At 41.7% G+C, this 16,675-nt stretch overlaps 1 pseudogene; it reads right to left on the reverse strand.

Moving 5' to 3' along the window:
* LOC130140555 (uncharacterized) overlaps positions 1 to 16,675 on the reverse strand; it is a 92,392-nt pseudogene that overhangs the window by 55,738 nt on the left and 19,979 nt on the right.

Consider the following 16,675-nt stretch of genomic DNA (forward strand, 5'->3'; position numbering starts at 1 on the left):
AGATAATCTCCAGGCATCCGATAAAATCGAGCACGATTTGCAGCAGACCTCGATAAATCGAGCATCGTCAAGCGATCTACAGCAAGACGGCTCCGACGTGTGACCACACAAGCACACAAGCATTCCGGCCAATTATTATCTTTTCAATTAGCCTATGCATCCATGAATTGTGCTCACACAATGCCGCATAACAAATCAAGTGGTCACACATGTAAACAGTCAATCAATTCTTGCAAGCTTTGATGCCAAATATGTTTATCGGCCACAAAGCATCACTATCATTTCTTGGCATAACCATATAATAGTTTAATTCCAAAAATCTCACAAGTTTTCCATAGAAACTTCCGTTCAAAACAATTTGTCATATAATCAAATTAATACGACAATTCATGGCATAATCGCCACCATTCAAGCCCAAAAATCATAATTCGAGATTAAAAATTTGTCGAAATAATTATAAATAAATTCAGAAATTAATTATTTAATAATATCCGAAAATAATTTATTTTCAAAGATTCAAAATATTTTCTCGAATCATAATCATTCAAATCATTTTCCATATACGCCAACTTATACGGCGAAATCCAACATTGGCATCACAATTTGTGCATAAAACAATCACAATTCGATATTAAAAATCATTCAAAAATATTAATATTAAATTTTCGGAAATCAAATATTTTATTAATAAATATTTTTAAAATAAAATATTATTATTTAATTCCAAAAATTAATTTATTTAATAAAATAAATAGTAATGATAAAATAATCTATAACTTATCGTAAAAATAGCTATAACTTATTGTGAACACAACAATAGCCTATCACACAAATTATCATAACTTATCGAACTTTCCGATAACCTATCGCTAAAATTTACCGATAACTTATCATTAAAACACCGATAACCTATCATCACATCCAATGATAACTTATTAATCGCTGATAACTTATCACCAACAATTATCTAATAATTTAACGATAACCTATCACATAATCCCACTTAACTAGCCATAAACTTAAAACTAAACTACCATAAGCAAGTTTAACACCCTAAACAAGGGATTAGGGGTTAACTTACTTGTTTAACGACGGCGTTAACACGAGAACGACGATGACGACGCTAGCTCGCTCGTGGCGGCTCCGGTTTTGCGTTATGAGCGACGAACGGCGGCAATCCGGGCGCGGCGAAAGAGCGGCTGCTGTGGGGCTGCTCTAGCGCGTCTTGGGGCTGTTCCAAGCGGGAATGGTGGCTGATGGCAGTGGTTGGTGGCGGCTGGGGGTGCTGGACAGTGGCGGTGGAGACGGACGGCGGGTATGGCCGGCGAGAGGCGCTTCTCGCACGCGGCTTGGGTGAACCAGCGACGGAAGGTTTGGGGCAACTGGGGGCGGTGTAGTTCAGCTAGTGGGAGAGCTGGGACGGTAGTGGTTCAAGGTGGGGATGGACGGCGGCTGGGCCGGCGGGGGTGGACCGGCGGAAAGCGCTGCTTGCGCGTAGCTTGGATGGACCGGCGACGGGGGCTTCGTGCAGCTGGTGGCGGCGTTGCTTGGTCGGGAAGGAGCTGGGGTAACGGTAGCTCGGCGGCGAGAAGGCAGCATGCGGCGGAGTTGGTCCGACGATGAGCAGCAACAAGTAGAAACCGAGCAAAAGAAGAAGACACGCAAGAGCAGAAGCAGAAACAGCCAAGGAGGAAAAGAAGAAGAAGAAGAAGATGAGAGAGAGGGAGTTGGTGGGGTTGGTCAGCAGGCATGGGGAGGTCAATTGAAAATCAGCTAGAGGAGAGAGAGAGAGAGAGAGAGAAGGGAAGGGGGTGGTCCACGTGATCATTCCCAAGATATCTATAAATTTTTCTCTTTTTCTTTTGCAATTTCTCTAATTTTTGTCCCCCAAAATTACAATCTTGACTTCGATCCGTGTACCAATTTACGGGCCGATTAAACTTTATCGGGTCTTGCTGGCCAGCCTTTCTCGGACGCGAGGCCCAATGGGCGTTTCTCGATTCACTTTCGTTTTTTGCGTCGAATTTCCGATTCTTCGATCGTTTTCCAAAATTGGAATTTTCGATGGCCAATTCGTAAAAGTTACGAGGCGACGTCTTATGGTTTGAGTGTGAAATCCTTGAGCATTCGACACTCAAAATCGGATCATAATTCGTGGCCGAAATCGATCAATCGCAACTATAGTTCATCTCGAACTAATGGGCGGCTGTTAGAAATAAATTCTTCGATAGCCTTTCCCCTTTAGTTAGTATTCCCTGAGTGATTAAGTCAGAGCGAGAATTAACTAATAGAGCGTTGACGAAATCACCATTTCATTAATCACCAAATTGAGTCGAATTTTCAGGATATCACATGAAGTGCTCTTCTTCTTCTTGGGATGTCTTGAGCTCTCATATGACTTCATCTGAAGTTATCACAATAAGATTGATGCAAGAGTATGCAATAAAATCTTTCTTGATCCTATTCTCCATAGCTGTCAATCACAAACCTCCTGATTTGCTCCAATGTGGGGTGGTTCTTAACAGGGTTGTTTTGGAAAAACTTCTCCACTGTTTTGGCTCAAATTTGGTTTGCAAGGGATAAGCATGTGTTTGGGATAGTGAAATGACTGCCTTTCATCATTTTAATCCATGTAATCATTGCGAACATTCCCTATTTTCTTCGGATGAGTTTTTTTCATTCACTCTTTCACTTTGACTTCGAGTGTATAAGGGACGTGTTTGGATATGGCTTACCTTTCATCATTTGAAGGTCTTTCCATTCAATTTGATCCAAACTTTTTCTTTGAAATTTTTCAAAGCCTTTTGTCAAATTGTCCCTTTTTAGGGAATTTTGATACTTAATGCATTTTCAAAGAAAGCGTGTTTCAAAACTTTTGATTGAAACATTTCTGAGGTATTTTCTTTTCAAAACAATCTGTTTTGTTTTGCTCAGTCTTAGTGTCATTCCGCTTGGGGAAGAAGAGGTTTGATTTTCTCTTAGAAAAGTAACTTCTTTAACACATGCGCTTACGATTTAGGGATACCTGTCTTATCAACTTACCAAGATCCCTTTTGTTTGCATGTTTTTCTTTGATTCCACTGGGGATTTTTCTTTTGTTGCTCCCTTTTCTTTGTCTCCCTAGGGATGATAAAAAGAAAAGCACATTAGGGAATATTAATGGAAAATTGAATTGGAAATAATACTTTCCTCTATTATTTGACATCTTTATTGGGATTTTTGAAACCATTGACTGGTTCGGACTCCTTTTGCTTTCTTCTGCAAAACAGATAAACATGTTCATGAAATGCATGGTATGCATGATATTGCACATGTTCTAAAGTAACCCAAATCTTTTCTTGAATGTTCGTCTTCATTTCATGGGTAGAAAATCTTGACAGCATTTGCATTTACAAGATAGGCCAATTCTGTTCCTGCCATATCTACAAGAATCAATGCTCCTTTAGAAAGAACTTTTTTGACAATGTATGGACCCTCATAATTCGGAGTGAATTTGCCATGAGGATCTGAATTGTTGACGATGACTTTCTTCGCTACTAAATCCTCTATTTTGAAATGCCTTGGTTTCACTTTTTGGTTAAAGGATTTAGCCACTCTTCTCTGATAGGCTTGTCCATGGCATATAACTCTTAATCTCTTTTCATCGATCATGTTGAGTTGTTCATATCTTTGTTGAATCCACTCAGCTTCTGAAAGCTTCAATTGAGATAGTATCCTTAATGAAGGAATTTCTGCTTCAATAGGTAGCAATGCTTCCATTCCATAAATCAAGGAAAATAGGGTTGCTCCAGTTGATGTTCGAATTGAAGTTCAGTATGCCATCAGAGAATACGGTAACCTTTCGTGCCAATCACGATAATTTTCAGCTGTCTTGGCTAGTATCTTCTTGATATTCTTATTTGCCGCTTTAACTGCTCCATTCATTTGTGGACAATATGGAGATGAGTTCAGATGTCGGATGTAGAAGTGTTCGAGTAAATCATTCACAATCTTATTGTTTAGATTTGAGCCATTATCCGTAATTATTACTTTTGGAACTCCATACCTAGCAATGATGTCCCACCTAATGAATCTTGTAACATTCTTGGCAATAACATTCGTGTAGGAGTTTGCTTCAATCCATTTGGTGAAATATTCAATAGCAACCAAGATAAACCGGTGCCCATTTGAGGCCTTGGGGTTGATTGGACCAATTATAGTAATGCCCCACATTGAAAATGGCCATAGCTTGGACATTTGATGTAGCTCATTTGGCGGTGCATTGATTCTGTCTCCATAAACTTGACATTGATGGCAACATCTCACATGTTGGATGTAATCTGTTTCCATTGTCATCCAATAATATCCTAACCTCATAATCTTTCAGGCTAGAAGATGTCCATTCATGTGTTGTCCACATTCACCCTCATGAATTTCTTTCATGATCTCTTCAGTTTATGTAGCATCCATACATTTTAGTAGGGTTGAATCAAATGATTTATTGTAGATGGTTTGACCACTAAGGAAGAATTTGTTGGCTATCTTCCTTATAAATTTCCTGTCATGTGGTTGGCTTCCTTCAAGAAATTCTCCTCATTGAAGATACCTTTTGATGTCATGATACCATGGTTCATTGTCAAACTCTGCTTGGACCATCATGCAATGAGCTGGTTGTTCAAGAATATTAATTCTCAATGGTTTTATATCCATACCATCTTCAGCTTGTAGTAAGGATAACAAAGTTGCAAGAGCATCTGCAAAATGATTCTGAGCTCTTGGGAGATAATCAAATGTTACTTCTTCGAAGTTTTCTATCATCTCTTTTAAGTACCTGTGATAAGGAATTAGTTTGGTATCTCGAGTTTGCCATTCACCAGTTGTTTGCAATATGATGAGCATAGAATCTCCATATACTTGCAACCTCTTTACCTTCATTGAAAGGGCTAATTGTAAGCCGAGAATGTATGCTTCGTATTCAGCGACTTTTTTGGTGCATGGAAATACCAATTTCACAGATACCGGATAGTGTTGGCCTTCTGGGGAGATCAGTACTGCTCCAGTTCCTGATCCAGATAAGTTGGTTGCACTATCAAAATATATGGTCCATTTATCATTGACCATTGTTAATATATGATCATCAAGTTGTTCTTCAGGATTGGTAATATTCTGCGAATTTTTCGCCAACATGTCTGCTATTACTCGTCTTTTGACTGACTTTTGGAATGAACCCCTGATCTCAAATTCAGATAACAAGACTTGCAACTTTGCTAATTTCTCGACCAGGGAGGATTTCTCAAGAAGGTACTTGATCAGATCATTCTCAGTCACTAGCAAAATTTGATGATGAATGGTGTATTGTCTTAATCTGTGTAATGTGTAATACCCAAATCAATGCAACGCACGTCTTTTCGACTGCCGGGTAATTCATTTATGATGTTGTGAACTTCTTGCTCAAGTAATAAATGGCTTGTTCTTTACCATCATTTGGTTTTCTTTGTACAAGCACCACTCCTAACGACTCATAGTGAATCGTCAAATATATGATCAGTGGAACTCCAGGGATTTATGGTACCAGCACTGGTGGGCACACCAGATATTTTTTGATCTTGTCAAAGGCTTGTTGACATTCTACATCCCACTTTACTTTGGCATTTTTCTTGAACAATTTGAAGAATGGTTTAGCAATCTCAGAAAGCTGATAGATGAAATGGGCAATGTAGTTTAATCGCCCCAATAGGCTTCTCACTTTTTCTACCGTAGAAGGAGTCTTTAGGTTTTATATTGCCTTGATCTTGGAGGGATCTATTTCGATGCTACTGACCATAAATCCTAGCAGTTTGCCAAATTTTATCCCAAATATACACTTGTTGGGGTTTAGTCGCAACTTGTATTTTCTGAGTCTTTCGAACAACTTGCGAAGCATCTCAACATGATCTTCTCCTTGTTTGGATTTTGCGATCATGTCGCTCACATATACCTCGATTTCTTTGTGTATCATGTCATGGAACAAAGTTACCATTGCCCTTTGATATGTGGCACCAGTATTTTTCAACCTGAAAGGCATCACCTTATAACAAAATGTGCCCCATGGTGTTATGAAGAATGTCTTCGTCTTATCCTCTTTCTTTGTGAGGATTTGATTATATCCTGAGAAACCATCCATGAATGAAAATGTTTCGAACCCAGCAGTGCTATCCACTAATACATCGATATGTGGAAGCAGGAAATCATCCTTAGGGCTTGCTTTATTTAGGTTGCGATAATCAACGCATACCCGTACTCGACCATCTTTCTTCATTATGGGTACTATGTTGGCAACCCATTCTGGATATGGTACTACTTTAATGAAACTGACATTGAGCAATTTCATCACTTCTTCTTCTATTTTCTTTGCCAAGCCCGGCTTCGTTCGCGTCAGTTTTTGCTTCTTTGGTGGAATACTTGGATCGATTGGCAAAGCATGTTCAACTATGCTCGGATCAAGGCATGGCATGTCAGCATAAGACCATGCGAATATATCTTGATATTCTCTGAGCAAATCTGTGATTTTTTCTGCTTCTGCTGAGAAAAGACTTTCTCCAATCTTAACTTATTTGGGATTCTCTTTATTGCCCAGATTAATAGTGATTGTTTTCTCTAATGTGAGTGGCTTTGATTCTTCATAACGAATCCATTTCTTTCGGACCCATTCCTCATCCTCGTTATCCTCTTCAATATCGCAAGTGATCTCCTTGGAAAGATTTGGGCCACATATGAACCTATTATGAATATGCGAATGCTCATGCCTAACATGTAATAAACATGATTAGTAATTACATATGAAGTAAGTAACGCACGTGGTCCTATAAAAAACCTTTTGGAAATTCATTTTGAAATTTATTTTGAAAGAATATAAAGACAGAGCTAGCCCTCATATCATCAGACTTCCTTGCTCTTAAAATCATTTTCACAATGAGGAGCAATATAGAAACCCAAAGCCTCAAGCCTCACGAATGAGGATAATGTTCATCATAGGTTTGGTTTTGTTTCTACGTGTCCTTAACAAAACATTTGACCACTTTTATTGAATTGAAAAACGTGATTACATCTATATCAACAGGAATGTAAATTGCAACTGAACTAAAATTGCAAATGAAATCACAAGAAATTTGAAACTGTAATCAACAAAATGCAATGGAAAAGGCTAGTAGCAAAAGTTTAAGAGAATCTTCCTACTCCAGTGCGTAGGTATCTTCTACCTCGGTTATGATAACGTTATGATATTCTCTTCGAATAAACCAGGCAGAACCGATTCTTCTATTGCATGTAAGTTTTCTTCTTGAAGTAATTTGGAAGGTCTAGGAAAAGTTTCCTTGATGTGGATATGATGATAGGGAAGCTCTTTAGCTTTGCCCTTCCATATGGATGAATTAATGATGCGATCATCTCGGCCTCTACAACTTCCATGGTTCTTTCAACCTCGGCCTTGGCCTCCATGGTGATCTTTAGAGCTGTCTGGAATATAACCTATTCCATGTTTCATTCTTGTAGCAAGCAGAGTGATAGGTTCTTTAATTCCTTGGGATTTCGATCCAAGACCATTACTGGGAGCAAATCCATATTGGCATAACACCCTTCCAGACATAATGGATGATGATGAGAACTCTGGGGATTTTATAATGCAACCGGCAGGGATTTGCACCATTGAGATCATTTCAAAGGAATGATAGCTTAGTTCTTCTTTCACTTCGAGTTCGACATACGGTATTACACTCTCTTTGTATGTGGTGAAATCCGTTTCCCCGTGTACGGTGATCATTTTGTCATTAATGACGAACCTGACCTTCTGATGGAGACTTGAAGGAATAGCACCAGCCATATGAATCCAAGGTCTTTCGAGTAACAAGTTGAAAGTCCTCGAAATATCTACTACTTGAAAGTCAATCAAGAAAGGCACAGGGCCTATGTTCACATCGAGCTCGATATCGTCAATAACGTCTTTCTTCATTTCATCAAACGAATGCACAATTACCTCAGACGGTTTGATAAGCTCTTCGCTAATTCCCAAGCGATACAGTGTGCTTAGTGGACACAAATTAAGCGCCGAACCATTATCGATCAGTACACGTGATACCTCTTTGCCCCGGCATTTGACGTCAATATACAGAGCCTTATTATGGGAATGCCCATCAATTGGGAAATCTTCATCGGAGAAGGCAATTTGATCTTTCAGAAGAATAGTGCCAACAAAGTCTTCCAATTGTACTTCATTAATTGTCTCCAGGATGTGCACTTCATTGAAAGGCTTCATAAGCACCATTTTATGGCTTTCTGAAGTCTTGAAGAGATCCAATAGAGAAATTTGTGCCGGCATCTTTCTTAGCTGTTCAATTACCTCAAATTCGCTCGTCTTCATGATTGAAAGCATTTGTTTGACATCTTCTTCGGTTACTCCTTTCTTTTTGTGCTCACCTTCTTTCGAGATATTGCATCTCCCTGATCGGGTTATGGCATCAACTTCTTTAGGAGAGTAATCCCAAGGTACACACTTAGTATCAAACTTTTCTTTTGGAGGGAGAGTGATAATCACAGACTGTGTTTTTTCTCCTTCAATCCTTAGTTGATCAATGGGAAGTTGGATAATGATTGGTTTGATAGGACCTTTCTCCTCCTTATATTTGTTTACCTCATCAAGCTTGATCAGAAATGGTGTAATCATGGATACCATGCTCTTATTGGCTTTGTCAGCATCTATTCTACCCTAGCCGTCAGGTGTGATCATTTCCTTCTTGAATGCCCACGGAGGGGGTGTATATTTGACACGGTAATTATATCGGCCACTATCTTGACCTAGAAAATCAACAACTTCACTTTGTTTTCGTGCTTTACGAACAAATCGCCTATCACCTCGGCGAATCTTTTTTTTACTTTTTCTCTTCTTGATCTTCATTTTCTTCGAGATTTAGTTGGCTGATTGGGACCTCATCTATGCCACCCCATCCATCAGGTACAATGTCTTCATTTTTAAATGCCATGGTGGTGGAGTATATTTGACACGGTAATTGTATTTATCGCTGTCTTGACCGAGTAAGTCTACGGTTTCGCCTTCCCTGGATGATTTCTGGGTGAAACGTCTTTCACCATGTCAGACTTTTTCTTTCTCCTTTTCATCCACATCTGATTCATCTTGGAGCATTTCCTTCTTAGACAGGGCTTTTTCCTCAAGACTGATTTCATCATCCATACCACCCCAGTCATCAGGCACAATTACTTCATTTTTGAATGCCCATGATGATGGGGTATATTTCACTTGGAAGTTATATCTTCCGGAGTCTTCCCCCAAGTTGTCTATAATCTCACCTTTTAGGAGTGCTTCTTGACGAAAGCGGACATCTCCTAATCGAGAAGTTTTAATCTTGACTTCACGTTCATCTTCATTGATAATTGCTTCTTCATCTTTGATCATGTTTACTGTATTGTGCTCAGGAAGAGTAGTAACACTCAAGGGTACATAGGGTTCGACGTCGATTGGTCGCTTAGCCTTTAACCACTTTATATACTCGTTGGACGCCAAAAAGAGCTTCATTTCTCCTTCCAAATCTTCAGGCCATTATACTATTTGGTTGGTTGATTTTTTCAAGGAATTCACGATCCCATCAACTCTTATTCGCAGCTTTTTTCCTTCCTTTTCCGATAAGATTTTTGTGGTATCTCAAATGTAAACTTCTCAGGTTGCCAAATAGGTGAAATTTGTTGAACCATTCCAAATTGTCGTATGACTCTTAGTGGGCAATAAGCAGTTCCGCCGTTCAATCCAAGCAAAGGCACCAAATTGCCGTCTTGGGTAGTAATTTGAGCTTTTGCTATCTTCGGCTATTGAATTCTCCATTGAAACTGGTCTGGAGTTAATGCTCTAATGAAGTTTGCCCACTCATGAAAAGAATATTTTGGCATTTTGTCTTGGAGTTTCAAATACTTCTCAATAGAGTTGGTAGATGAGTCGATCTCTCGAATGCGCCTATAATGTTCCCAAGGTCGAATATGGAAAATAAACCACACAAAAAGTAACCTAGCTGAAGCTTGTAGTACACCCTTTTGTTGATTTTGGTATTTGTTTAATGAAATGATGGTCTTCGCCAAGAGCATATTGGAGAAGTCCCATTTTAGGCAAGCTTGCCTAGCAATTACTGCAACGAGAGGATTTAATCCAGTCCTTGGTGCGGGGAATAAGATGAATCTGAAGAAGGCAAAAATAAAAACCCTCACGAAAGTATTTCCAGTTTCTTTCGGCAATTTAGAGTAATTTGCCACCAAGTAAGATAGAGGAAATCTCCTAGTATTTGACTTGATCAACTTTTCCACTTGTGGGGTTTTCAAGTTTAAGAATTCAGCTATAACACTCGTGGGTTTTAATCCAATTGGGGGCTCAACGGTTCTTGACTCGAAATGTCACGCCCCGAACTCTATCAAGCACGCGACTCACTTCCCTGGTCGATTATTACGACATCCCAGGGTATCGCCGACCTCACTTATAATTATCAGAGATTTAAAACGATTAGCGGAAACCACAAATACCCGGACAATTAAAACTGGAGTAATCAGAGAGAATGCACATATTCACTTCTCATTCAAACTTATATAATATTTACAATGTACAAGCCGCCATATATATATATGCACACCACACTATAAACCACCGATATTCAAAAACGATCGATGACCTGGGTATTCTATCACAAAAAATGAAACTCCTCAAAAAGCCTATTATCCCCTAACCCTAGCCCTTACGCCCTCTGCTTGGCGTCCACTCTGAGTCTGATTCTTCATCGTCTGAATTTGAGTTTCCCTGAAAAGACTGCTCCTCCGAGGACTCCGATTCTGCCTCAATCTCGATCGGGTGGTTTATGTCACCCGACTCCGCCGGAACCGCGTTCCGCTCCTTCGAATCGGACTCCTCAAAGAAATCGTCCTCAGGCACAAAATCGGGGTCCATCCAGTACTCATACGGAGGAATGTACTCCGGTTCTTCTTCAGGCTCAGCGGGCTCAGCAGGCTCATTCTCAAGTTCCGCCTCGGGTTCTTCTTCCTCTGGTTCTTCCTCTGGAATTGGCTCAAGATCCACATCCATCGGATCGTACCCCGCTTGCGATCCTTCAGGCTCTGGTTCTGGCTCGGCCCTCGAAGATTCAGGTGCTGCGGGCGCCGGCTGTAGTCCTGACTGCGCTAGACTAGTCTCCACACTAGTCAACTCGCCATCCGGAGGAGGTATAGCAGACGGGTCCCAGTCCCCAACTCCATCAAAGGGGACGTCAAATCCACGGACGGGTCCAAACTCGTCTATCCCGTCCCTGAAGAACTAGGCGGTGTATGTGTGGGCCTCCAATAGGAGTAATCCTACATTTACCCAGACTACCGTAGTATGCTTAATCCAGGTCATGAACTCATCTACAGGGTACTCTGTGACATCGTGGTCGGTGTGCACTGGTACTCCAAAACGCTCAGGCGGCGGTGGCGGAGGATTCATTGCTCAGGCCAGGGTTCTGAAATGTTTGGTTGAAACAACTATGAGAATACATCTCAGCAAGCACACACCCTAAACCCCACCTAGACGATCACGTACCACCAGACAATTACAAAACACAATCACACACCCAACCATCACTTAGCAGGCACATCATTTACTCTTACCTGGGCCTATCCTACGTACAACCTGCACGTTAGCCACAGGAGTAAAATTTCCAATCACATGCATGTTCTAATTATATTCATGCATTCGTTCCAATCTCGTCACATCTTTTCCACACTACTCGCCAGTGACCCACGTAATGGTACCGCCTCAGGTTCACTGCGACCATCTCACACTTATCTCGCCAGTGGCCCGCGTAATGGTACCGCCTCAGGCTCACTGCGACCATCTCAAAACAACACTTCAAGGCCCGCGTAATGGTACCGCCTCAAGCCGTGTATCTTGCCCGCGTAGTGGTACCGCCTCAGGCTCAACACGTACCACCTATGACACAACCCGCGTAATGGTACCGCCTCAAGTTGGCCATCTTTCGATAATACCGGGCATCGTCCCGTGTAGCCGTACCGCCTCAGGACGGAAACATCCCCGCGTAGTGGTACCGCCTCAGGGATTTCCACGATCACACATGTCACACCACACATAATTTCTTGCTTATTCACACGTTCAACACTCACTTGCCAATAAATTGGCCAATCACACGTGGCCCGTACACGCACCAATTCTCACACATTCTCATGCTCATTAAGCATTCAACACGGTCGATTGATAATTAATTCAATTCAGCCCGAGCATGCATATAATCAAGCATATTTCAATCAATCAATTGCACACCAATGCACCCAATTTCATCACCACAATTCAATCACAGTTCAAACGCACAACCAACATACCAATTGGCATTTTTCCATGTCAAAACCATGGCAAATCAGTTCCGGCTCTTCATGACATTTTCCCACAATTAGTCGCCGGATCTAAATACCTAATTTACATACAGAACCACATTTTCCAGCATTCAACTAGCAATTTCAGCATATACTCGGCCTCTAAATTTCCACCAAAATTCCCCAAATTCATTCCTTAGGCCCGCTAATCGATTCCGCCCCTAAAACCATACTAATCCGCGTCTAATTTAACCCGATTCCACCTCAATTTTGTCCGTCGATACCCGAAGTCCTAAATAAAGTTTAGGGCGCGACTTACCAAACTCTAGACTGACTCGGCTAGAGCGGGAAAAGGGTGGCGGTCAACGGTGAGCGGCGGCGTGCGATTCGGCGGTGGCGATCGGTGCACGGCGACGACGGCGACTTGCTCGGCTTGGGCCGGCTGTCCACGGCCAAGGAAGAGAAAGGGTGAGCCGAGAGAGAGAGAGAGAGAGAGAGAGAGAGAGAGAGAGAGAGAGAGAGAGAGAGAGAGAGAGAGAGAGAAAACGGTGGTGGTGGCGGCGTGAGGGCGGTGAGGCGGTGCGGCGGCGGCACGGCGGCGGCGAGTGGCCAAGGGGAAGAGGGCGATCGGGAAGGAGAGAGAGATGGGGCCGAGAGATGAGAGAGAGAGAGTGAGGAGAAAGAAAGGGTTTGGGGATTAAATAGTCAAATCAATATTTGACTTGCCAAATTACCATCATGCCCTTTACTCACAATTCCAATCGACGGCTCAGATTCGATCTTATCCTGATATCGACGGCCCGGATCGAATCTTTCCCAAAAATATCCAAGGGCAATTTGGGAATTTCATAAAATTCCAAGGGCAAAATTTATCCAACTCAAAAGTTAGGGCAAAATGACCAAAATGCCCTTCCCCTTTAATACTTGCCCTTTATAAATCCCCAAGGGTAAAATGGTCGCTTTTCCATTTTCTTGCCGAAATTGAATTTTTCTGAAGGATCAGGGAAAATCCAAAGCTGTACGTTCCAACCACAACGTCGTCCTAAAGTCCCGTTGTGACTTCCCAATTTTCCGATGTCCAATTCGGGCTCTAATTAATAATCGAATTTTATTTAACGTAACTCGAGCATTTCTCAAACTAACGGGCGGCTTTTGGGGAAATTCGCATATTCGACCCGTGACCAATAATAAATCGAGTCACGTGCAAGTTCATTCGGTCCGTGACCACTTCGGTTGTCACTTAATCACGAGGATCGATCGCTAGATCCGAAGGGCACGATGGTTTGGCATAGGTTCAGGATCATTCGTCAATTCATTTCGTGGTCCAGCGAAATCACCCGCGATCCACTACTATGACAGTGGAGAACTGACCCTTGGCTATCCTTGGATCGGCCTACAGTGGCTCAAAATGTCACCTCGACAATTTTATGGTCGAAAATCAATTCACGGTCGAATTCTCTTTAGTCGCACGATTTTAAATTCCTTATTAGCCTTTCCCTATTGGTTAGTATCCCAGGAATGATCAGTTCCGGGCGAGAACTAACTTCGAGTACGTTCATAAAACCAAGCATTTCATAAATCCCAAATGGGCAAATTTCAGGATGTCACAACTCTTCCCCCCTTACAAAAATTTCGTCCTCGAAATTTACAAATCCCACTACTACTCAAACAAATTGGGGTATTGACGTTGCATTTGCTCTTCACTTTCCCACGTCGCGCCTTCTGTCCCGTGATGCTCCTATACAACCTTGACCATCGGGATCGTCTTGTTCCTCAAAACTCGCTCTTTCCGATCTTCGATCCTTATTGGTCTTTCGGCATACGACACCTTGTTGTCAACTTCTATCTCCTCAAAATTTAACACATGAGTTGGGTACGGCTCATATTTTCTTAATATCGATACGTGGAACACATTATGCACTTGTGATAAATTCGGTGGAAGTGCAAGGCGATACGTCAATTTGCCGATCCTTTCTAAAACCTCAAAAGGTCCCATGTACCTCGGGCTCAACTTTCCTTTCTTACCGAATCTGGATAGTCCTCTCATGGGCGATACCTTAAGAAATACGTGATCCCCTACTTGAAATTCCAAAGGTCTTCGCCTTCTGTCTGCATAACTCTTTTGACGGCTTAGAGCTGTTTTTAGCCTTTTACGAATCACCTTAACAGCCTCAACCGACTGTTGAACTAACTCTGGCCCGGTTATACTTCTTTCTCCTACTTCATCCCAACACACGGGCGTTCTACAAGCCCTGCCATATAGTGCTTCAAAGGGCGTCATTCCGATGCTCTGCTGAAAACTATTGTTATAAGCAAATTCTACTAGGGGCAGTTGCTCTTCCTACTTACCCTGAAAATCCAACACACATGCCCGAAGCATATCCTCTAAAGTCTGAATCGTCTTCTTAGACTGGCCATCTGTTTGAGGATGGTAGGCTGTACTGAACTGCAGCTTGGATCCTAATGCCGTCTGCAGACTTTTCCAAAAATTGGCGGTAAACCTAGGATCACGATCTGAGGTAATAGTAACTGGTACCCCATGTAATCGAACTATTTGCTGCACATATAACTCAGCATACCGATCTAATGTGAAATCCTTTCGCACAGCCAAAAAGTGTGCCGACTTAGTCAATCTGTCGACAATCACCCAAATAGCATCATGGCCTCTTTGGCTCCTTGGTAATCCCGACACAAAATCCATAGTTATATGCTCTCATTTCCATTCTGGGATTTCCAACGATCGCAATAATCCTCCAGGCTTGCAATGTTGTGCCTTCATTTGTTGGCACGTCAGGCATTTGGCTACATATCTGGCTATGTCTACCTTCATACCATTCCACCAGTAGTACTGCCTCAAATTCTGATATATTTTAGTACTACCTGGATGGATACTATAACTGCTATGATGCGCTTCTGACAAAATCTCTTCCTTAATTTCCACATCGTCAGGCACACATAATTGTCCTCGGAACTTCAATATCCCATCCGCGGATATCTGAAAGTCCGGCTTTCTCTTGGCCTCTCCATCTCTAAAATCCTTTGGATTTCTTGATCCGTAGACTGTAACATCTTAATCTTAGCCTGAATCTCCGATTCAATCCCAAGCATAGCCAGTAAGCTCGAGACTTGACTTACTTCGAATCTAAACTCCGAGTCTCGCACTTTTTCTAACAATGTCCATTCCTTGACCATTAAATGCGCGATGTTCGACTTTCGACTCAATGCATCGGCTACCCGATTAGCCTTCCCGGGATGATATAATATATCATAATCGTAATCTTTCAACAACTCCATCCATCGACGCTGCATCATGTTTAACTCCTTTTGAGAAAACATATATTTGAGGCTCTGATGGTCGGTATAGATCTGAAATTTCTCTCCGCATAAATAATGTCGCCAAATCTTCATGGCGAATACTATTGCGGCTAATTCCAAGTCATGCGTCGGGTAATTCAACTCATGCGGTCTCAACTGCCATGACACGTAGGCCACTACTTGTCCATTTTGCATGAGTACACACCCCAATCCTTTCAATGACGCGTCACTATAAATTTCGTATCCTCCGAGTCCTGACGGAATAGTCAACACTGGTGCCGTTGTCAATCTATGCTTTAATTCCTGAAAACTCCTTTCACATTTGTCGGTCCACTCAAATTTCGTTTCCTTTTTCAACAAATGTGTCAACGGTGTTGCTATTGCCGAAAATCCTTCCACAAAGCGATGGTAATATCCGGCCAAACCTAGAAAGCTCCGAACTTCTGTTACCGTCGTTGGTCTCGGCCATTTCATTATCGCCTCAATCTTCGATGGATCTACTGAGATGCCTTCCCCAGAGATCACATGTCCGAGAAATGCTACTCGATTGAGCCAGAATTCGCACTTGCTAAACTTAGCATACAGTGCGTTCTCTCTTAAAGTCTGCAACACCTTACTCAAGTGAAACTCGTGCTCCTCTAGGCTCTTCGAGTACACCAATATGTCATCTATAAAAAAGATCACGAATTGATCTAAGAATTCCTTAAACGCCCGATTCATTAGATCCATAAAGGCAGCAGGGGCGTTCGTCAATCCGAACGGCATTACCGTAAACTCATAGTGTCCATATCTTATTCTAAATGTCGTCTTCGGTATATTCTCCTTCCTAATCCCCAATTGATGATACCCTGTTCTCAAATCAATTTTAGAGAACACCGAGGCCCCTTGTAATTGATCAAACAAATCATCAATCCTCGGCAAGGGATACTTATTTTTTATCGTCACCTGATTCAGCTGCCTATAATCTATACATAACCTCAACGATCCATCTTTT

Source organism: Syzygium oleosum, unplaced genomic scaffold (assembly GCF_021117445.2).
Source record: "Syzygium oleosum isolate NSW1041296 unplaced genomic scaffold, Sole_v2.1 Sole_v2.01, whole genome shotgun sequence".
NCBI lineage: Eukaryota > Viridiplantae > Streptophyta > Magnoliopsida > Myrtales > Myrtaceae > Syzygium > Syzygium oleosum.